Source organism: Malania oleifera, chromosome 3 (genome assembly GCF_029873635.1).
Source record: "Malania oleifera isolate guangnan ecotype guangnan chromosome 3, ASM2987363v1, whole genome shotgun sequence".
Taxonomy (NCBI): Eukaryota; Viridiplantae; Streptophyta; class Magnoliopsida; order Santalales; family Ximeniaceae; genus Malania; species Malania oleifera.
The window spans coordinates 47076361-47100469 of NC_080419.1; the positions used below are offsets into that span (position 1 = coordinate 47076361).

The following is a 24109-nucleotide window of genomic DNA, read 5'->3' on the forward strand; positions in this document are numbered from 1 at the left end:
AAGCTTGTTCCATCCAGCTTAAGACTTAAATTCATAGAAGCAACAGCGACAGAACTAGTTTTTAGAAGCTTGATAATAATTTGATTGCTTACATGATTTACAGAAAATAGTTACTTCTGGACAATGTGATAAATTGGGTCGTGAGCAGCATTAAAAATGACTAATATATCTTAACAAAAAGAAAGCAATATTAATTTGTACAAAAGCAATAAACAAAAAATTATTTCTGCGTGAACAAAATAATATAAACTCCTATCAAAATTTTAGAAATCTAAGTTATTTATTCTGGCTATCTGGGTTTGCTAAATTATTTAGAATGCAGATCGACCCTCTAATCTGGAGGTTGGGCCATGACCTGGTGATCTATTCTTGGTTCTAGTTTGACGAGGGTTGTTCCAATTCTGACTGAGCGAACTGGTCAATGAGTCCTTTCACATTTTCCCCTAAGTTATTTTATGTGCATTACCTCCATGAAAGTTGGATATCTTATGAATTTTAATTTAATGAGAATGTGGTTTAATCTTTATTAAGGAATATTAATGACATCATGACAGATATGTTGGTGAAAACCAAAAGAAGGGGAGAAGAAGCAATCCCCAGCCTGGTAAGTTCAACCTTGGGATCCACTGGATTACAGAGCTTGAAAAGGCATAAAACAGCATTCTTACAACCGGGCAGAACTGAGGCTTTCAGATCATCGGGCTGTAAGCTCAGCCTTCTTAGTTGAGATTGAAGTTTTAGACCCTCAGAAGCTCAAAAGGGCTCTCAATATCACTAGCGCGGCAGTACATCCTGAGATTTTCCTTGATGGAGAGGGGGACTTTAGCATATTAGAGGTAATCAATTTATTTCTGATCACATAAATCATTATCTGAATTGCAGTTGTTGGTGCTGGTACTCCTAAAGAATAGCCGCATGTATCTTGATTGCCCATTGATAGAAATCAGCGCTTAAAGGTTGAATGCAAAATTATTAACCGGTCACTGACTTGGTGGAATGATGGAAAGGAGGTTTGAGCCAGGAGTTAAATTGTGTTTTTTTAAGTGGATAACTATTTACAGTACTGCAGCATTACTGTTCATAAGAGCATTTTTGGGTGATTTTTATTTCACTATGGGTCCTGTGTTAAGGGAATTTTGGGTCCATATTTTCGGCTATTTTATGTAGTCTATTTTTTATGGTCAAGATTAGTTTAGTTTTAATAGTGGTCATTGATTATTGTTAGGGTTAAGCTACCAAGAGGCTTATATAAGATTCATATTAATTGTTGGTGAAGTTGGGGATGGTTAAATGGGCATGTTTGGTGATGAAAGAGAATCCACTTTTAGTTCATTTGAAATTAACTACAACAATCTCTTAATTTCGTTCTTTTTTTCAATTAGTTCTATTGTGTTGGTTGTGGTTTTATAAAAGGCATTTCATTTTCATATATAAAAAGGAAAATAGGTTCTTTTTAGCAGTTCAACTATGTATCCATTGGAAAATTTGGATAATGTGGCTAATCTTCCATGCAATAATTTCCTTTTTAGAAAAATGTTACCATATTTGCATATTCTTATTTTAAAAATATTTATCAACTTCATATTTGTATACATAGCTTTCTCCAGGTCAAGAACCCTTATCAAGAACCCATCATCTTGTTGATCTATAGGAGGAATAAAATCAAATGTTACATAATTGGGAAGCAGTGGAATTGCTTAACAACTAATATCGTGGACATTGGTTTGTTTTATTGTGAAAGGAATTGAATCTTGTGTGAAAAATAGTCATGAAAAAGCAATATTTCATTTGAAAGATGATAATGAAAGGCAGCAGTATATCATCTATTTCTTTGCAATGTGAATAAATAGCTAGTTTTTCAGCTGGAAATGTCATGTTCTTCTTTTTACTTCTAGGAGGGAAATTTAGTTATTTAAAATTGTATAATTCTTTTTAATTATGTCCGAATGTCTGATTATTTTGCTATCAAATCATTGATACTTATAGTAGTAAACATATATGTTCAAAAATCGTATATTATTTTTTTTATAATTCTTAATTTGTAGGGTTTGCACCTGTCACAACATCAGCACGATGTCATGCACTACAGCCGGATGTAGCTTTTGATTATTTTTTTTTTTGTACTTTTTTGTTATCTGAACAGATAAAATTTTTGTATTTTAATTTGAATTTGTACAATGTATTTATATTTGAGTTTGAATTTGAATTTGATTTTTGAATTTTTTTGATTTATTTTTGTTATCCGAACAAATGGAATTTCTATATTTTAATTGAATTTGTATAATGTATTTGTATTTGAATTTGAATTAGAATTTTGAATAATTTATGAATTTTGTAGTAATTATTGTTTAATGTTATGTATGCAAAAATGTAATTACAAATTTTTACAAGAATTAATGATTAAAAAAATTATTAATTTTAAATTATTAGTGATAATTTTAAAACCGTCACTAATAATTGTCCATTTTTTAAGTACTAGTGAAGGTTTCAAAACCGTCACTAATAGTAGAGTATTTGTGACGAATTTTAAAAGCGTCACAAAGCTCAAGTATTAGTCACGATTTTAAATTCTGGTTTTCAAATTCGTCACTAATACTCTAATATTAGTGACGATTTTGAAATTTGTCACTAATTCTCTACTATTATTGAGGATTTTGAGCCGAACCAATGTAAAATTTATAGTAACGTCATTAGGGTTTTAGTGACGGTTATAATCTGTTACTAATACTCTGTTATTAGTGACATTTTTAGGATTCGTCACTAATAAGTATTAGTAACCGCAGTTATAGTGACTAATTCAAAACTGTCACTAATAATCACAAAATTGTCACTAATAATATTAGTGACGGTTTTGTGATTATTTGTGACGATTTTTATCATTAACTAATAACCTTATTTTTTGTAGTGTTATACCTTAGAAAAATAGGGTGTCCTTGTTTACTTTCATGATTTCACCCCTTGCTTATAATGGGACGAGTGAGATAATATCCCATTGTATGGTGCTTTTCTCTCTTTCCTCCCTAGCCATGATGTGAGTACTCTTCCTTAAGCATGTATGAGTAAATGAAAGCGGGTGCTTGCACTATGGGATTGAAGCATGAATGGTAAACTTGGAATTCCATTTTTTCAGAAAAAAAAAAAAAAACACCTTCCATTTTTAAAAGAGACATTTTTTATTGTTTTCGTTTTTGGCCAATGATGAAATATAGTAATGTTCTAAAAAAACCTCTTTATTTTGCCAAATATTCTCTTTTCAAAAGGAAACTTCCATTTTTGAAACCGTGAATATCTTCTATTTTCCTACCCCATGATTGATTACAATTTGAAAGGATCTCAATCCTTGTTTCCATTAAAACATTGATAGCAATTAGGCGATTTTCAACTCAATCATCATTTATTCTCTAATTTCAATCAAGGATCTCAATCTCCCTCTCTATTAAAACCCTGATTGCAATTAGGAGATTTTCAACTCAATCATCACTAAGGTCATGATTTCAAGCAAAGATCTTAATCTCTCTCTCTCTATTAAAATCTTGATTGTAATTAGGATATTTTGAACCCAATCTTCATCTCCATTAAAACTCTGATTGCAATTAGTAGATTTTCAACCTAATCATCATTAATTCCTTGATTCCAATGAAGGATCTCAATCTAAATCTCCGTTAAAACCCTAATTGCAATATGGAGATTTTCAACTCAATCATCATTAATAACCTGATTCCAACCAAGGATGTTACTACCATTTCCATTAAAACCTTCTTTGCAATTAGGAGATTTTCAACTTCATCACCATTAATTTTTTGATTTCAATCAAATATTTAGATTTCCATCACTATTGAAGCCCTAATTGTAATTAGGAGATTTTTGAACTTATTCCCATTAAAATCCTGATTCCAATATAGGCGTAACGAACCCGACCCGCCACGTGGGCCCGGAGTGCTACTTTAATCTGTGTACCTGATACCTTATTCATCATATATAAAACACATATATGCAGTGGAAATAAAATACAAAATCCTCAAATTACATTATTAGAGTTCTAATCCATTTTCACATAATTACATCCCATAAAACTAAAAAAAAATAAAATCTCTATCTACACACTACCTACATAAATTTACATCGCTAGCTCGACTCCTTCAGCCTGCTAGACCAGATCTTTGGGATTTCCAGAAAAGATGGTTTGTAAAGTAGGGGTGAGGCATGACTTAGTAAGGGAAAGACTAAATTAATGTCAGTGTGTGGCCAGCATGCATTTAGTGTACAGAAAATAACCAGTTCACTAAATAGATAAACACATTTATGAAATCATTCTTATTTTACATTCACACACACAATTAGCCGAGGATAGGGAAGATTACTCGCCCATACAAGTAGCTTCCCTCTACTCTAATACCATTACTGCTACTAGGGCACTCGCCTTTCTCAGCAAGTCCTCGAAATTATCTTATTCATTATTCGTATTTACATAAATTAACAGATATACATATAAGACACTCTCTGTGACAAACACGCCATTTACTTCCCCCATGGCACGGGTTGTGCGGCCCGAAAGCTAGACTAAGCCTGGGTGGGCAGCCCAAACAAAGTCAAAAAAACAACATCCTCTACAACTACGTTTGTAGGCATCCATAGCAAAGTCGCAGGTCCGACGCCCTTACTTCATCCCCACATAGGCAGTCGGCTGAGACCCCCAACACTTCTATCTAGAACGGTGTGGGTGCACATAGTCTAACTAGCAATGATACCGTACTCACAATACACTGGTCCTCAGGGTTCCTAAAGCATATCATGCAATTTAGATAATAGAAATCACCAATTAAAAATATCAATTCACATGTATTTCCTGTTATTATAAAAAAAAAAGCCCTCGGCCACAAATACAATCTGGTTCACAACCGTTTGACAAGACCTCGGCCCTCGACCGTTAAATCAAAGTCCTGCGTTATTCACAAGCAGTTCCAATATTTTTCACAACAAGTCCAGTATTTCACAAACAGTTCCAGTATTTCACAAATAGTCTCAAATCCAGTTAAACAATAAATCCTACCAATTAATCATTGACCACATAATTTCAATATTTAAACATAACCATATAAATAACCAAACTTTCCACCATTTGTTTTTATTTAAAATACCATACCATATATCCTAAGTTTGTAAAATCCATTTTGAATGGTTCATATTTAATAAAATTCTAACTTAACTTAATCCCCTTACCCAATTCTTGAAAAGCCCCGGTAAAACCCCGGCCTATGCCCCACGACTTTCAAAACTCCTGAAATCCTGAAATTCTAATTTCACCATATTATTCATCACAATCCCCAGAGTAACTTTCCCTAAAATTCCCCTAGGTTCTGAATACCCTAAATAGCCTAATAAAACCTAAATTATTAAACTTACCCTTGATTTAGGGTTGGTGCCCTGGAACTCCAATTCGAAAATTCGCTCCCGCTAAATTGTAGAGAATCTCCACACGAATCTCCTGGAAATTTTTGTTCATTAATTGGGCTTAATATTTAAGAAAAATTGAGGTAAGAATGAAAATTAGCCTTATCCTAAGAGATATGACTATGTCGCTCCCATGATAAATCTACTCCAATAGAAGTGTCGGTGGCAGAGAATGGAGCCCAACGTTATTTTCTGATTTTCGATCGGACGAATATTGAAAAAGAAATTAAGGAGAGTGGGCGAAAGGAGATGAGGGACGACGAAAGGCTTTTGCGCTGCCCTATTTCCTTTTCTTAGGAAATTGAACTCCTTCCTGAAGCCTCTCTAGCTTCAAGAAGGTTATATATATAATTTATATTTTATTATAATATTATATTATTATTTTATTATATTATTTAATTAATAATAATTATTTAAAAATAAAAAGTAATTAAATTAAAAATTAATTTTAAAAATTAATTTAATTTTTTCATTTTTTATTTTTTATTAGGATCACTACATTCTCCCCTCCTTACAAAAAATTTCGTCCTCGAAATTTGTTAACTATTACCAATCACATTTTTAACTCACAATCCCTATCTACAAAAAGTAGGTAGCCACTCACATAGCAGCTCTCTCCCAAGTTTATTAACTACCCTCACTTATGGCAGAGGAATACCATGGTTACAATATTGCCTTTAGGAAATTACAATAACCATAACAAATTTTTCCAAAGACTATCCATAATTAAACTACAAACAACTAACTACACAACCTACTCTAATCCATCCATATACAACCATACCCTTACCCGTCTTGCACTAGCCCTCGCTGAACAGCTGTGGGTACTTCTAGCGTATCTCCATTTTTAATTCCTAGGAAGCTTCCTCAACTGTATGATTACGCCATAGTACTCTCACTAACGATATATCCTTAGTACGCAGTTCCTGTACTTTTCGATCTAGAATCTGAACTGGTACCTTCTTATATGCTAAAGCATCCCCGATCTCCAATGACTCATAACTGATCACATGTGAGGGGTCTGGAATGTACCTCCTTATCATGGACACGTGGAACAAGTCGTGTATCCTGAACAGTGTTGGGGGTAATGTTATCTTGTATGCCGCCGAACCAATTCTCTCCAAAATCTCAAACGACCCAATGTATCTAAGGCTCAACTTACCCTTCTTTCCATACCTCATCACCCCCTTCATCGGAGCAATCCTCAAGAATATCATATAACCTATCTCAAATTCTAGCTTCCATCGGTGAGTATCCACATAACTCTTCTGCCAACTTTGGGCTACTTTAATCCTTTCCCTGATAAGCTCGACCTTTGTAGAGGCCCGCTGAACAAGTTCTGGCCCCAAAATCTACCGTTAGCCTACTTCATCCTACTACAAGGGAGTTTGGCACCGGTGACCATACAAAGCCTCATATGGTGCCATTCCAATGCTAGTCTGGTGACTGTTATTGTATGTAAACTCAACCAACGGCATATCGGATCTAACTACACCCAAAATTTAACACACATGCCCGTAGCATATCCTCGAGAATCTGAATGGTTCGTTCGGACTATCCATCCATCTGAGGGTGAAATGCAGTACTGAAAGTGAGTTGAGAACCCAACGCTCCCTACAGACTCTTCCAGAATCGGTAGGTGACCTATGGATCCCGATCTGAAACAATGGACACAGGCACGCCATGCATTCTGACTATCTTCTGAACATAGTTATGTCAGTTTATCCATGGAATAACTAGTTCTAACCAGAATGAAATGGACAATCTTTGTCAATCTGTCAATAACTACCCATATGACATTCTGCCCATGCAACACTGAAGGCAATCTCGATACAAAGTCCATCGAGATATGCTCGTACTTTCACGTAGGCATGTCAAGTGGTTGAAGTGGTCTCGCTGGCCTCTAGTGTTCCGCCTTCACCTACTGACATGTTAAGCATTGCCATAAAAATTTTGCAATCTCCCTTTTCATGTTACTCCACCAGAACAATTCACACAAGTCTCTATACATCTTCGTGCTACCCGGGTGAACAGTATAAAGAGAGCGGTTAGCTTCCCCCCATAATCATCCTCTTTATCTCTGCATCGTCTGACACACACAATCGAGTGTGAAATCTAAGAACTCCATCCTCAGAAACATTAAAGTCTGTGTGCTACTCATCTTGTATTTTCTCTACAATCTCCATCAACTTTGCATCTTTCAACTGAGCTTTTCTAATTCTTTCCAGTAAAGTTAGTTGAACCACCATACTAGAAATGAACACCTGATGATTCCCTTCTACCAATTCTACACTCAACCTCTCTAGGTCCATTATGATCTGGTGCAAAGCCATAACTGCTAAGGCTGACATACCCCCAAATTTCTGGTTCAATGCATCGCCTACCATGTTCATCTTTCTTGGGTAATAGCTAATGGTGCAGTCATAATCCTTTATCAACTTGAGCTATCTGCGTTGTCTCATATTCAACTCCTTCTAGGTGAAGAAATACTTGAGACTCTTATAGTCAGTAAAGATCTTATACCTTACACCATAAAGGTAGTGTTGCCAAATTTTTAATGCAAACACAACTGCTGCCAGCTCCAAGTCGTGTTTAGGATAGTTCTTTTCATACTCTTTCAACTAGCGAGACGCATACGGAATGACTTTCCCCTGCTACATTAGAACATAACCAAGTCCCTTCTGCGATGCGTTGCTATAGATTACAAATCAACCCTCACTTGATGGAAAGGTCAACACTGGGGCAGTGACTAGACGCTGCTTCAACCCCTGGAAGCTCTGCTCGCGTTCGTCAGTCCAGTCAAACTTCACATTCTTCCTTGTGAGTCATGTGAAAGACCCTGATAATTTGGAGAATCCCTCAACAAATCGGCGGTAGTATCTAGCAAGACCTAGAAAAATTATGAATTCCTGCACGTTCTTCAACCTTGCCCAATCAACTACAACCTCTACTTTGCTCGAATCCATTAAAATCCCTTCGTTGGATACCACATGACCCAAAAATGCAACCTGCTCTAGCCAAAATTCACATTTATTAAGTTTAGCAATAACTTCTTTTCCCTGAACACCTAAAGTACTAGTCTTAGATGAGCTTTATGCTCCTTAGGGCTCCTCGAGTAGACCAAAATATCATCTATGAAAACAATAACAAACTGATCTAAGTACTCATGGAATATCTTGTTCATTAGATCCATGAATACTGCTGGAGCATTCGTCAACCTAAATAGTATAACCAAGAACTCGTAATGGCCGTACCGAGTTCAAAAAGCAGTCTTCGATACATCATCTGATCTAACCCTCACCTGATGATATCCAGATCGTAGATCAATTTTAGAAAAAATCTACGTACCTTGAAGCTGATCAAACAGGTCGTCGATTCAGGGTAATGGATACTTGTTCTTCAAAGTTACTTTATTAATCTCCAGGTAGTTGATGCACATCCTCATCGACCCGTCTTTCTTCTTCACAAACAACACCGGTGCACCCTAGGGTGATACACTTGGTTTGATAAATCCCCTATCTAGAAGCTCCTATAGTTGCTCTTTTAACTCCTTTAATTCAGCTGGAGCCATTTTGTATAGGGCTTTGGAGATTGGTGCTATCCTTAGGATCAAATCAATTGCAAATTCCACCTCACGATCAGGAGGCAACCCTGGTAAATCCTTTGGAAAAACATCATAGAACTCCCTTATCATTAGGATATCTTCCAACTTAAGCTCCTCCTTTGGCGTTTCCTTCACCATTGCAAGGTAATCCTGGCATCCCCTCAAAAGTAGCCTTTTTGCCTGGATAGCGGAAAGGATCCGTGGTGCTAAATACATACACGACCCAAAAAATACAAACTCTAGCTCCCCAAGAGGTCTGAATACCACCTCCTTCCTGCGACAGTCAATGCTCGCGTAGTTGGATGCTAGCCAGTCCATGCCCATAATAATGTCAAAACCATGCATATCAAGGAATATCAAACTAGCGGGCAGCACTTTCCTTTGAATCTCTACCGGATAATCCTTGATCACTTTACTACATATTAACACTGATCCTGTCAGTTTGCCCATTACTAACTCAGTCTCTAATAGTTGAGCTTCTAACACAAATAGTTCAACAAATCCCTGAGACACAAACGAGTGGGTGACACCTGAATCAAATAACTTGACAGCACTATTTGACAGTATGGAAATAGTATCTCTCATAACATCACTAGCATTCTCCGCATCACCCAATGTAGTGAGCATACTCGCACTTGAGCTGTACCCTGCTGGTGACCACCTCGGAGTGCCTGGTTACTTCCCCGATACTGAGGCTGCGGCAACGTGTAGTTCAACACTGCGCAGCAATCTCGTATTCGATGTCTTGCCTCTCCACATTAGTAGTAAACAACTGGTCCTCCCCTGCATTCGACCCAATGCCTCTAATGGCATTTAGAACATATAGGGTGTTGGGAACCCCCCTGATGGCCTTGGTACCCCATCTTTTGTCGCTGGCCCAAAAAATTACTAGGTGGCTTCCATGAGCTCAAGCTAGAGCTAGTATGAAACCTCTGAGGCAAGGGCCTCTTCTTTTAATTCACCACTCTCTCCCCCTCTTAAATGCTGGCCTCAACTGCCATGGCCTAATCAACAAACTCATAAAAGCTCTAAGTCAACAACGCCACCACCTGTGCACGTATACTCTGTCTCAGTCCCTTTTCAAACATTCGGGCCTTCAGTGGCTCATTTGAAACCATGTGTGGAGAGAAACAGGATAACTCCATAAACTTGGTTGCATACTGCTGCACAGTCATGGGCCCTTAAGTCAGCTGCAAGAATTCCTCTACCTTAGCTGCGTGGGTGACAACGGGGAAATACCTGTTGAAGAAAACCTCCCTAAATCGGCTCCAAGTGTTAGTCACTAGCCCTGGGCGCTGCTCCTCCACCATTTTCGCTGATCACCACCATCTCTTTGCTCCCCCCACTAGTTTACAAGTGGCATACTTCATCTTTTGCTCCTCAGTGCACTCCAACACCCCTAGCAGCTCCTCTATTTCTTGAACCCAATCTTCAGTTGCTATTGGGTTTGGTCCTCCGGCAAACGTCAGTGGGTTCACCTGGGTGAACTGCTGAAATGTGCAACCCCTATTAGCCACTGGCTGATCTAGCTTTTTAGAGTCCCTCTCATTCTCCTTTCTAGCCTGTTGCGCTATATTTCGCAGCACTGTTGAAGCATCAGCATCATCCTCACTAGAGGCATCCCCTCCAACCATAATATATTTTCCTTTGGAATCCATCCTGTAAATAGGATATAACTCGACTTAGAAATTTCACATTTAACATAATTAAAGCAAATATGGATTAATGGAATTGATATAATATATGAGTTCTAATTTAATAATTCATATTCCAATTCCATCACAAAACCATTGAGGTAAAAATCTCCATCCTAATATTAACTGCACACAAATACTCACTCATCCTAACATTCCAACCTAAATTTTCTGAGTTGGAGTCCCTCAACCCTGAAACAAAACCATCGATAAATTTACCATGGTTTGCTGAAACTCGTGATTGATAGAAAATCACAGAAGTCCGTCAATAGATTTTTGCCTCCAAGCTTCTAGACCAAAACCAATCTTAACCTACCCAATCCTATCCTTATCTTATCTCAACCTAGACTCTGGTAATTATCAATCCTCAAAGTTTGCAGAACCTAGTAAACCTAAGCTCTGATACGACCTGTAACGACTCTGACATGCCACGTGGGCCCGAAGTGCTACTTTAGTTTATGTACTTGATAACTTATTCATCATATATGAAACAAATATATGCAGTGGAAATAAAATACAAAATCCTCAAATTACATTATCAGAGTTCTAATCCATTTTCACATAATTACATCCTACAAAACTAAAAAAAAATAAAATCTCTATCTACACACTACCTACATAAATTTACATCGCTAGCTCGACTCCTTCAGCCTGCTAGACCAGATCTTTGGGATTTCCGGAAAAGATGGTTTGTAAAGTAGGGGTGAGGCATGACTTAGTAAGGGAAAGACTAAATTAATGTCAGTGTGTGGCTAGCATGCATTTAGTGTACAGAAAATAACCAGTTCACTAAATAGATAAACACATTTATGAAATCATTCTTATTTTACACTCACACACACAATTAGCCGAGGATAGGGAAGATTACCCGCCCATACAAGTAGCTTCCCTCTACTCTAATACCATTACTGCTACTAGGGCACTCGCCTTTCTCAGCAAGCCCTCGAAATTATCTTATTAATTATTCGTATTTACATAAATTAACAGATATACATATAAGACACTCTTTGTGACAAACACGCCATTTACTTCCCCCATGGCACGGGTTGTGCGGCCCGAAAGCTAGACTAAGCATGGGTGGGCAGCCCAAACAAAGTCAAAAAAACAACATCCTCTGCAACTACGTCCGCAGGCATCCATAGCAAAGCTGCAGGTCCGACGCCCTTACTTCATCCCCACACAGGCATTCGGCTGAGACCCCCAACACTTCTATCTAGAACAGTGTGGGTGCACATGGTCTAACTAGCAACGCTACCATACTCACAATACACTGGTCCCCAGGGTTCCTAAAACATATCATGCAATTTAGATAATAGAAATCACCAATTAAAAATATCAATTCACATGTATTTCTTGTTATTATAAAAACCTAGCCCTCGGCCACAAATACAATCTGGTTCACAATCGTTTGACAAGACCTCGGCCCTCGACCATTAAATCAAAGTCCTGCATTATTCACAAGCAGTTCCAATATTTTTCACAACAAGTCCAGTATTTCACAAACAGTTCCAGTATTTCACAAATAGTCTCAAATCTAGTTAAACAATAAATCCTACCAATTAATCATTGGCTACATGATTTCAATATTTAAACATAACCATATAAACAACCAAACTTTCCATCATTCGTTTTTATTCAAAATACCATACCATATATCATAAGTTTGTAAAATCCATTTCGAATGGTTGGTTTTTGAAATAACCTTCAAATTCTTATATATATATATATATATATATATATATATATATATATCAATTTAATCAGTTCATATTTAATAAAATTCTAACTTAACTTAATCCCCTTACACGATTCTTGAAAAGTCCCGATAAAATCCCGGCTTACGCCCCACGGTGTTCAATACTCCTGAAATCTTGAAATTTAAATTTCACCATATTATTCGTCACAATCCCTAAAGTAACTTTCCCTAAAATTCTCCTTTTCTCAGGAAATTGAATTCCTTCCTAAAGCCAAGGTTATATATATAATATATATTTTATTATAATATTATATTATTATTATTATATTATATTATATTATTTAATTAACAATAATTATTTGAAATTAAAAATTAATTAAATTTAAATTTAAATTTTAATATTTTTGTTAGGATCACTACAATAGGATTCAAAACTCACCATTCATAAATTTTTAATCTCAGGAGATGTTCCCACCCCTTCATCATTAAATTCTCAATTTCAATTATTGAACTCCAATAATAATTCCCATTAAATCTTGACTTAATCAGTGCATGCTATCCAATCCCTAATTTAAATAGAGAAATATTAATGTTGACTTTCTATGATCTCTAATTTCAAAATCATCTCTGAATTCATTCATTGCAACCAATCATAGCTTTTTCATCCCTTTCTCTCATTCCTTCCTATTTTAAAAAATTTAGGGTTACTTCAGGCAAACCCTTTGTGAAGCAAGAACATATCGAGATTTTCTAACTTGATTTGTTGGGGCTCTTAGACAATGATAATTTCATTAGATGACCAAAAGGGGAATTTTTATGCCTTATCTTTTTCTTTAGTTAAGGCGTGCGTGCGCGCACGCACGCGCGCGCACACACACACACACATACACACACATAGAGCATTAATCGTTCTCATAATGGGTGTTGGTAGGGTGTTGATTGACTAATCTCCTTTAGAATGGTTGGTCAATCACCTTTTTTACGCATGAATGTGCTCCCATACCTCATTTCCTATTTTGTAGACTTCTTAGGTTTTTTTTTTTCCACTTTTTTTTCCTTAAAAATAAACAATAAAGGTGACAACCCTACTTTTTCAATATTTTGTATCTTCTTAGAGTTTTTGTCCATCCTCTTGACTTTCTTGTTTAGGGAAACCATCATTAATGTTCCATTTGTTAACATGCCCCTAGACTGGAATCCGATGTCAACATTCTATAATGTAAGCAGGTGGTGGTAGCAGAATCAACCCATACATGACTAAGGCTAATATTTGAAGTCTGAAGTTAGGATCTGAATCACCAAGATGTCCTTTGAAGATCTTCTTTAGCTCATTCCAATGCGATCCTTTAGTTTCTCTTGTCTTTTGGACCTAGTATGCTAGCTCGTTAGCTTTGGCTTGCACAGCACTAATCAATACCCATGTAAGAGAGACATTTGGATCAAAGATAAAGTCTCAATCCTAAGCTAGCTTAGGGATTTGAAGCAGATCCTCATATTCCTCAATTAGTGGAACCATATCAATCAACCAAGACGTGAAGCACCTATAAACTAGGTCCCATTGTTGTATCATGAAATGTAACACCTTCCAGTTGACATCTACCCTTATAACATCCATAATGCAACCATAGTAAACTTGTAACTTCTTTTGATCACCATTGGATAGGCAGTTCTAGCAACTTAATAATCCATTATTGTCTTGCTTCTTCACCCATAACCTCATACTATTAGGTAAGGAACTTTGACATTTAGTTTGAATGTTATCCTTCTCATTAGCCTTCTGCTGCCCTGATTGAAATGCCTTCTCTAAAACATTAATTTTTTCCAATGGCATGTTGTATACCTATATATGCAATCAAATTCTAAGATAATAAGGACAAAATGCACATGATGAGAGGTTGTCATGTTTCCTAAATGACAATTATGGTGTATTCCCAAGAGAGGGGGGTGAATTGGGTATAAAAAAAATCTTCCTAGGTTAAGTGTGTTCAATTTTAAACTGCAACCAATATTATACAACCTAAGATCTTTCAATACAAACACCAATACTACAAATATTTAAAGCATGTATGTGAAACAATCAAAACAATAAATAATTAAACGTACATGTGCTAAAATTAAAATGCAGAAATTAAATAGATAAGAGAGAGAAAGAGCATACACAATATTTGTTATCGAGGGTCGGCCAATCCTGCCTATGTCCCCGCTTCAAGTCAACCTGCTTGAGGATTCACTATGTTGGCTTTTTGAGTCCGATCCCTGTATTGATTATGACAAATCACAATATCTCATTTATGCATTTAGTCTCTGAAAATGTTAAATCTCAGATAAGCACAAATAATGATTCAAAATGGAAGTCTTGAAGTATCTAAACGAACACATCATGAGGCATATTCCATGGATATGAGAAGAGCAAAGTACTGAAGACTTTATATTTTAAAGTTGTAATATTATTATAGGTTTAAATTTTTGCATGCATCTTATGATTTGAATTGAAGTTCAACCTTAACCATAGATTGACCTTAGGCACATAAACTTCCATGAAAACATTTTTCCAAAACAAGTTTCTTTAAAAAACCCCTTCATGTTTCTTCCGCCGCATTAATGAGCACTTTTCTCTATAAAAAAGTCCTTATCTTAAAAGGTGTTCAACACGGATGTTGTGGCATTTTATCTTAGCTTTCTATTGATACCAAGAAGGATCAATTTGAAGTTGTATAGAAAAACTTATGTCCAAAATACTAGAAGATGTGTGCAGTAGAAAATTTCTTTCATGCTGAAGACTTTCAAGAAAAAACATTCGACCATTTGGGAGAGCCCAGAAAAATAGTCGACGATTTTGTATGGTTTCAGAATGTTCAAATGGGTATAAAATGACTAGTTTTCAAAATAAAATCATTTCTTTATTCCACAACAGTCATATAACAACTACTTGAGGGTTTAGCCTATAAATACATGCCCAAACACTTAGAAAACAAGAGAGAAACACTTGGGAAGCATACTTACACATTCTTTGTTCCAAACCCATTTTTGAATATCAAAGCTCATTTTCTTCTACTCTTCTATTTTGAAAAAATCTTTTTGGGAGAAATTATTTTTGGGTTATTTATTGAAAGGCTCAAGCATATACTTGCATTCATATAAATTGTGCTTGAAAGACTTCTTGCATTTGTTATTTTCAAAGATCAATCTTTAATTTGAAAAAATGATTTTTGAGAACAAAACTCTAGGTTCTCCTAATCTTGTCCTGAAAATATTTTTTGGAGAAAAATCTTTGGGTTTTTGAAGAGAGCCTTGAGCAATATATCCACTCATATATTCTTACTTGAGAGGCTTTTCATATTTGAAATGGGAAAGGTCAATCACTTTGAGAAAAATCATTTTCCATGCTCTAACTCATTTATTTGAAAAATATTTTGAGAGTGTTACATATACTCTACTGAGTTTCATTTGAAAATCATTTGAGAGTGCATAATAGATTTTCATTTGTACATCTTTGCTTATCAAGAAGCATTTATTGTACTCAAATTTCTTACATCATTTGTACTGGTGGTTCAGATTGTGAACCATGGAGTGGTAGTTATGCCTTGTATAAGTAGGGATTGTAAAGAGGTAGCTATGCTTTATGTAAGCAGTGGACTGTAAAGAGGTAGCTACACCTCGTGTAAGCAACGAATTGTAAAGGGAAGCTTTGCCCTGGTAAGAAGTAGACTGTAACGGGAAGGTCTGCCTGATTTTAATTAGTGGAATAGTGGAATCCTCAGAGAAGTTGTCTAGGGGCAAGGATGTAGGCCGGGTTGGCCGAACCTCATAAAATATTGAGTTTGCTTCTTTTTCTCTTATCTCTTTTAATTTCTACTTGTGTTTGTTTATATTTATTTCATATTCATTTTATTGTGAATGCCTTGGTGATTAAATATTGGATTGTGATTGATGGGAAAATACTGAAATTATTATACTTGCTTTGTTTATTTGGACTTTCATATATTTGGTGAATTTATAATTGCGTAGAATGACCTTAGTCTTGTGTAATACTGTTTGTGACTTTTAAAATTAGGACTCAAAAGATCTAGAATTTTAAAATACCCAATTCACCCCCCTATTGGAATTACACCATAACTCTCAATTGGTATCAGAGTCTCGTTGCAAAAACTTAACCACTTGCATTAAATATCGCAATGACTCACTTTGGTGTATCCCCATTCGGTGAGGGACAATCATTTTCTAGGCCTTCTATATTTCGTGGTGAAAATTTTACCACCTGGAAATTAAGAAGGAGCGTATTTATAAAATCAATGGATTGGAGGGCCTGACAAGTGATTGATAAAGGAATTTGTATGATGAATGAAAATGATATTAGTTTTGTACATGCGAATTCAAATGTCATTTATATGTTATACTGCGCTTTAGATTCTAGTATTTTTCATAATATTATGGCATGTAAATGTGTGAGAAAAATTTGGGAGGAGCTAGAAAAGACGTATGGAGAGTCTAAGAAAGAAGAAACCACCACTCTAGAAGCTCCAAGCTCAAATGATCAGGTAGTGGCAAATCATGGGCTAATAGCATTAACAGACGAAGAGGTATATGCTTCCTATTTTACCTCAATTAATAATGCATTTGATAATTTTTGTGTTTCCTATGATATATCATGTGTTGAATCATCTGTTGAATCTAGTGATTATTCTGTTAATGATGCATGCAATCATTCTCTTATCAAACATTGCGCTATTTCTTGTAATGAATCATCTGATAACTTATGTGATATTTTTGTTAATAATTTATGCAATGATTCATATAATTATTGTGATAAACTTTGTGATGCATCATGTGATGATCTCAAAAATGAAAGCATGCCTTTGTGTGGAGAACTAGAAAAAGCTTTATTGAAAATGCATAATTTTCTAGTTAAAGTATCTAAGAAGAAAATAATTTTGAAAAATGAGAATAAAAAGTTGGCAAAACAAATAGGAGAATTAAAAGAATATCATGACATTCTAGAAAAGAAAAAGATTGAGAAGATATTGAAAATATCAGTTTGGAAAGAAAAATAGAAGATCGTTCTGGAATGGGATCCAAAGTTCCAAGTAAAAAGAAAAATAAATCATTGGGAGTTAAAAGAAATAATTCTTTCAAAAAGGGTTCAAGATCAGTTCATAAATCCCATAGTCATTCGTATGCCTCATCTAGCAAAAATAGAATATATGAGCAAAATCCTTCATATACACTTAAATATGCTCATATTGTGAAAGATTAGGGCACATTCGATATAATTATTCATTTAGAAGTGCTAGAGGCATAGATAAGAAAATGGTATGGGTCGTTAAGAAAGCAACCCCCTTAGGGCCAAAGGAAGAATGGACTCTGAAAGGAATTACATAAATGTTATCAAACTCTTCTTCCTTAGATTTTAGGTTTAGTTTTAGGGGGATAGTGATGACCAAAGGCTTGGGAAGTGGTATGTGCCTAAAATGTCAAAACTTAGTATATGCATTCACTATACACTATTTTCTATACTATATACATAAGGAAATCAAGCCAACACAAAAATTCAAGTAATTTATCCAATCTAAACTTAATGCATATACATCATAATATGAAAGTATTGGCTATAGCATGCTTGAGTTAAATCCACTTCCAAGTGAAAAAAAGCATCTTTGCTTGGTACATAATTCTTAATGCTTAACTCATGCTTAAATGAATATTTTAAGTTAAGCATATTGTGTCCTTTGCATAGAATTGAGCTTTAGGAAATGAATCATATACTAAGTATCATCTAATCCTAAACTTATCTTGGAGCCTTAAATACTTGATCAGAAATTAGTCATCACTCTGGACATAAGTACTCATTATCATAAACTCCCAATCTACTAAGTGCTTATCAAAATTATTCCTTTTGGAATCAAATTAGGGGCATCCTCTAAGGGAATCAATTTTTCATCTAATCAAATTAAAATATTCCCTTTGTGCTTTAAATGTAAAAATTCTCTAATTTTGGTTCATCTCCTCTATAGGAAATCTTTACCAAATCACGATCACATTAGGTAAAGATTCATCTATTCATTGTTTCATATCCTTGTTCTAAATTGTGATAATATTTAATGGATGCTTTCCATCTAAGATAAATCAGAAATGACCAAAGAGCAGTATTCAAGAAAATTCATAAGCTCCTAATGTAACGACCTCAAAATTATATCATCATTTTTTTTATCATTATATATATTACTTAAATATCCTTGCTATAGACTCTCAGGCCTCAGATAGGCGCTGAAGTATTTTTGTAGATAATGGACACATCTATGCAGCAGGACAACATAAATCACATAACCACAAATATACATACAATACCAGAATCCAGTAATTTTACATATTATATTTACATATACTAGTATCACTTCCCCAAAATTCAAACCTCCCTGTACCAACTTACCCTAAGTACAGAGCAACCAAGGGACTCTCTAACCATGAGCCTGATCTGCTCGCCTAACTGGCTCACTTGAAAAAATGTTAAAAGGATGGGATGAGTCAATGTTCAGTAAGTGGAAATATGCCATTACTAGTGTGTGGCGACCAAGTTGCATATCAATAATGATAACATTTGAAACTGTATAGCTGAAAAGTCCATATAAATAAATTTTACGTTAATCGTAGCTTAAAATATAACTGTATCATCTGAACTTTCTATCTTTTGTATTGCTAATATCATATTATATACATTAAATGCTGTAAAACTGTATATATATATAACTATGTTTTTTTTTGGAAATCTGTATGTCATGATTTGAACCCTCATGACAGGGTTGTGTAGCCTGTAGGCGCGACTTAACACTGGTCGGCTCTCCAGGTAAGTCACTATACTCTACACTACCTCATTCTGACCAAACTACATCAAATCCTAAGCATGGAACTGGAACTGCTATCTCATCAAACCAGCCCCCTCAACCCAACTGGGGAGCGCCATCCTCTCTGAGCATGGTTTGACGGTACCCACACACTATCTGAGATATGTGGTTGCACTCTATTCTGTATATAGCAACAGTATTGTGCTCTATAGATTGTATCTGTTTGTAATATCTCATCAAGGATCTGATACTATATAAATATATATACTATAATTATCTTTGCTTTTTTTTTTTTTTTTTATCATGTTTCCAAAATAACCATAACATTATAATTTTGTACTATAAATACTATAATATCTGAACAACATGTCTGTAGCATCTTGATGCTATAATTATATATTCTGTCTGTATAAACTGAGTGTTATGGCATTAGGAAAACATGACATTCTGTAAATACTGTATATACTGATATGAGTAAGCATCTGTGTACATGTATATATATATATATATATATATATATATATCTGTGTAAATATCTGAATATATACTGATATGAATAAAACTGTAGATGTACATATGCTCGTATATACTATATAACGTGATATTTTTAGAAGAACTGCATAAGATTCTATATCAGATAATATCTACTCAGGCCACACATTCTTTAATACTCTTATTCTATAAAACTACATAATAACCGCATATAAAATCTCTAATAATATAAATAAAATCTCCTAACATAGCATACTTCCCTTACCTAGTCTCTAAAAAAGCCCTCACTAAACTCTGACCCTACACCCGCAGGGTTCTCCGCTCAACACCCTAAAAACGATATTTTCGTACATACTACATTTCTTATAACTGTAGGGAAAACAAATTCTGAATAAAACACCTTGCCCTGAATTTGGGATGAATTTCAAACCACTTTCACCGACGATCCACTCTAGTAGACTTGCAGAGAACTTCACTAGGAGCGTTGTGGTGGCTTCAGATCGTCGATCCGGTGAGAGACGGGGCTGCGACCGAAGAGAGAAGGAGAGGGGTACGTTTTAGAGAGAGAGAGAGGTGACTTGTGTTGAAATTCTGTGAAAAATCTAAGTTTTTGCAATTTATAGAGCCGGATTCATCGACGAGACACGTCATCTCATCGACGAGTCCTTATGGAATTTCGTCAACGAACCTACCTTCCTCGTCGACGAATTTCAGACTGCCTAAAAACTCCTCTCAGTATCTTCTCGTCGATGAGGAGTGGCTTCGTCAACGAGGCTTCCTTATGAGCTCGTCGACGAACTCCCTGAATTCGTCGACGAGGCCCTGTGTAAATCTTTCGGGTTATTACATCCAAAGTGCAATGTCGTCGACGAAGTTTGCTGCCTCCTTTTGTTTCTATTTCCATTTCCCTCCCTTTTTATTATTTAAATACCATTATTTTTTGGGTCATTACATTCTCCCCTCCTTATAAAATTTCGTCCTTGAAATTTACTATTCATATAACTCATCATTTTTTCAAGGCAAAATGGTCTACTTATTTTATTACCTGCCCTTACTTATGGCGGAGGAATACTGTGGTTACATTATATGTTGTGGGAGATTAAACAAATAAAATTAAAAACTACTTACTAACTAAATAGTACATGTACCTGCAAAAGATATATTACCTAACTATTTAAATTACTTGATTACTCTTAGAACAAATGTGGGTATTTCTTTTTAATTTCATTCTCGAGTTCCCATGAGGCTTCTTCCATAGCATGGTTCCTCCACAAAATCTTCACTAGTTTAATTTCTTTAGTACGCAGTTCTTGTGTCTTTCTGTCTAAAATATGTACTGGCGTCTCTTCATAAGCTAGTGAATCCTTAAGTTCTATCTTTGTATAGCTGATTATGTGGGATGGGTTTGGGACATATTTTCCTAACATAACAACATGAAACACGTCATGAATTCGAGCCAAAGCTGGCGGCAAAGCTAACCTATAGGCAACTAACCCTATTCTCTCTTGTATCTCAAAAGGGCTAATATACCTAGGACTCAACTTGCCCTTCTTTCCAAACCTCACAACTCCTTTCAGAGGAGCTATCTTAAAAAATACTCGATCTCCCACATCAAATTGTAGCTCTTGGCGGCGAGTGTCTGTGTAGCTTTTCTTCCGACTCTGTGCGATGCTGATTCTTTCTTTAATTAGTCGGACCTTATCACACGCCTGCTGTACAATCTCTGGACCTAACACTCGCATTTCACCTACTTCATCCCAGAAGAGACGAGAACGACGTCTCCTGCCATACAGTGCCTTATATGGAGCCATGCTGATACTAGCCTAGTAGCTGTTATTATAGACAAATTCAACTAATGGTAAAAAATGGGTCCAGCTACCCCCAAAATCCAGCACGCAAGCACGAAGCATATCTTCCAATGTCTGGATCGTCCTCTCAATCTAACCATCTATTTGGGGGTGGAAAGTAGTGCTAAATGTTATCTGTATACCCATAGCCTCCTGAAAACTTTTCCAGAATCGTGATGTTAACCGAGGATCTCGGTCCAAGACTATGGACACTGGCACTCCATGAACGCGAACTATCTCCTGAACATATATCTCTGCTAGTCTGTCCATGGAATAGCTGACTTTAATAGGAATGAAATGAGAGGTCTTCGTCAAACGATCAACAACTGCCCAAATCATATTCAACCCCTCTCGCACTGGTGGTAATCCCGTAATGAAATCCATCGAAACGTGATCCCATCTCCACTCAGGAATAAATAATGGCTGTAACTGCCCTGCTGGTCATTGTTGTACAAATTCAACTATCTCTCTCTTCATTCCACTCCACCAGAAGCACCCCCGCAGATCCCAATACATTTTAGTGCTACTGGATGTACGATGTATAGGGATCTGTGAGCTTCCACCAATACAGTTCTCCTAATCTCGGTATCTGCAGGAACACAGAGCCTAGTACGGAACCGCAGGGCTCCGTCATCTGATATGCTGAATTCTTCACCCTGACCAGCTCGCACCCTAGCCATTACCTCTGCCAACTTTGCATCATCACTCTGGGCTGCTTTAACCCTCTCGTATAACGTAGGATGAACCACTAGAGTGGCAATGGCTGCTTGAGGACTTTCCTCTATCATTTCTATGCTAAGCCTCTCCAAATCTATCAAAATTGAATGCGAAGTCTCCATGCCTGCTAGTACTAGTCCTATTGATTTCTTACTCAAAGAATCAGCTACCATATTCGCTTTCATTAGGTGGTAACTAATGGTGTAGTCATAGTCTCTAATAAGCTCTAGCCACCTTCTTTGTCTCATATTTAGTTCCTTCCATGTAAAGAAATACTTTAGGCTCTTATGATCTGTGAAAATCTCACACTTTCCGCCATATAGGTAATGCCTCCAGATCTTGAGAGCATACACTACCGCAGCAAGCTCTAAATCATGGGTAGGGTATTCCTCTCATACTCATTAAGCTGTCTAGATGCATACACAATAACCCTGCTATGCTGCATTAATATGCACCCAAGTCCCTTCAGGGACACATCACTATATATCACAAATCTGTCCTCCCCCAAAGGAATAGCCAGTACTGGAGTTGAAACTAACCGCCACTTTAACTCCTGAAAACTCTGCTCATAGTCATCAATCCAATCAAACTTCACATTTTTTCCTTGTAAGTTGTGTTAATGGACCAGACAACCTGGAGAAGCCATCCATGTAGCATCGGTAATAGCTTGCCAATCCCAAAAAACTCCTAACTCCTTGAACATTTCCCAGCCTTTCCTAATTCAGTACTGCTTCTATTCTACTCAGATCAACTGACACTCCCGCTTTAGAGGTCACATGGCCGAGAAAGGTAACTTGCCTTAACCAAAAATTACACTTCTTGAATTTTTCTTACAATTTTCTTTCCCTTAACACCTGCAACACCAGTTTTAGATGATGCTCGTGCTCCTTAAAACTTCTCGAATATACCAATATATCGTTAATGAAGACAGCCACAAACTGGTCCAAATATTGATGAAGCACTCGATTCATTAAATCCATGAATACTTGTGGTACATTCGTCAACCCAAATGGCATCACCAAGAACTCGTAATGCCCATATCAGGTTCAAAATGTGGTCTTCAAAATATCTTATGCTCTATTTTTCACTTGATGGTAACTCGACCGCAGGTCAATTTTAGAGTAAACTCGGGTCCCCTGCAACTGATAAAATAAATCATCGATCCTAGGCAGACGATATTTATTCTTGATTGTCAGTTTATTTATCTCCTTATAATCGATACACTACCTCATGGTCCCATCCTTCTTTTTCATGAACAGAACTGGCGTAGCCCAAGGCGACACATTCGACTGATGAAACCTTTATCCAACAATTCCTGTAATTGTTGTTTCAATTCTTTTAACTCTATTGGGGCTATACAGTAAGGTGCTTTAGATATTGGTGCAGACCCTGACAACAGATCTATAGTAAATTCAATCTCACGGTCAGGCGATAAACGAGGAATTCTTCTGGAAAGATGTCTGGGAATTCCCTTACTACTGGTATGTCAGCTTGTTCCAATTCTTCTTTCAGTAATTCTTTTATGTATGCGACATACTCCTAGAAACCATCCTGTAGCAATCTCCTCACCTAAATAGTCGACACTAGTTGTGGTGAAGCACATACGCGTGAACCCACGAATCTGAATTCTAGCTCACCTGGAGGTTTGAAAATCACTTCTCTCTGATGACAAACAATACTGGTGTGATGAGTTGCTAGCCAATCCATGCCCAGTATCACATCAAACCCTTGCATATCAAGGATCATAAGATCAGCTGGTAGTATTCTCT

General features: G+C 36.2%; 1 long non-coding RNA gene across 1 annotated transcript; it reads left to right on the plus strand.

Moving 5' to 3' along the window:
• Nucleotides 1–362: 362 nt before the first annotated feature.
• Nucleotides 363–2296, plus strand: LOC131152221 (uncharacterized). The gene is made up of 2 exons (XR_009135891.1): nucleotides 363–836; nucleotides 2046–2296. It is a non-coding gene; the product is annotated as an uncharacterized LOC131152221 (long non-coding RNA).
• Nucleotides 2297–24109: the final 21813 nt, after the last annotated feature.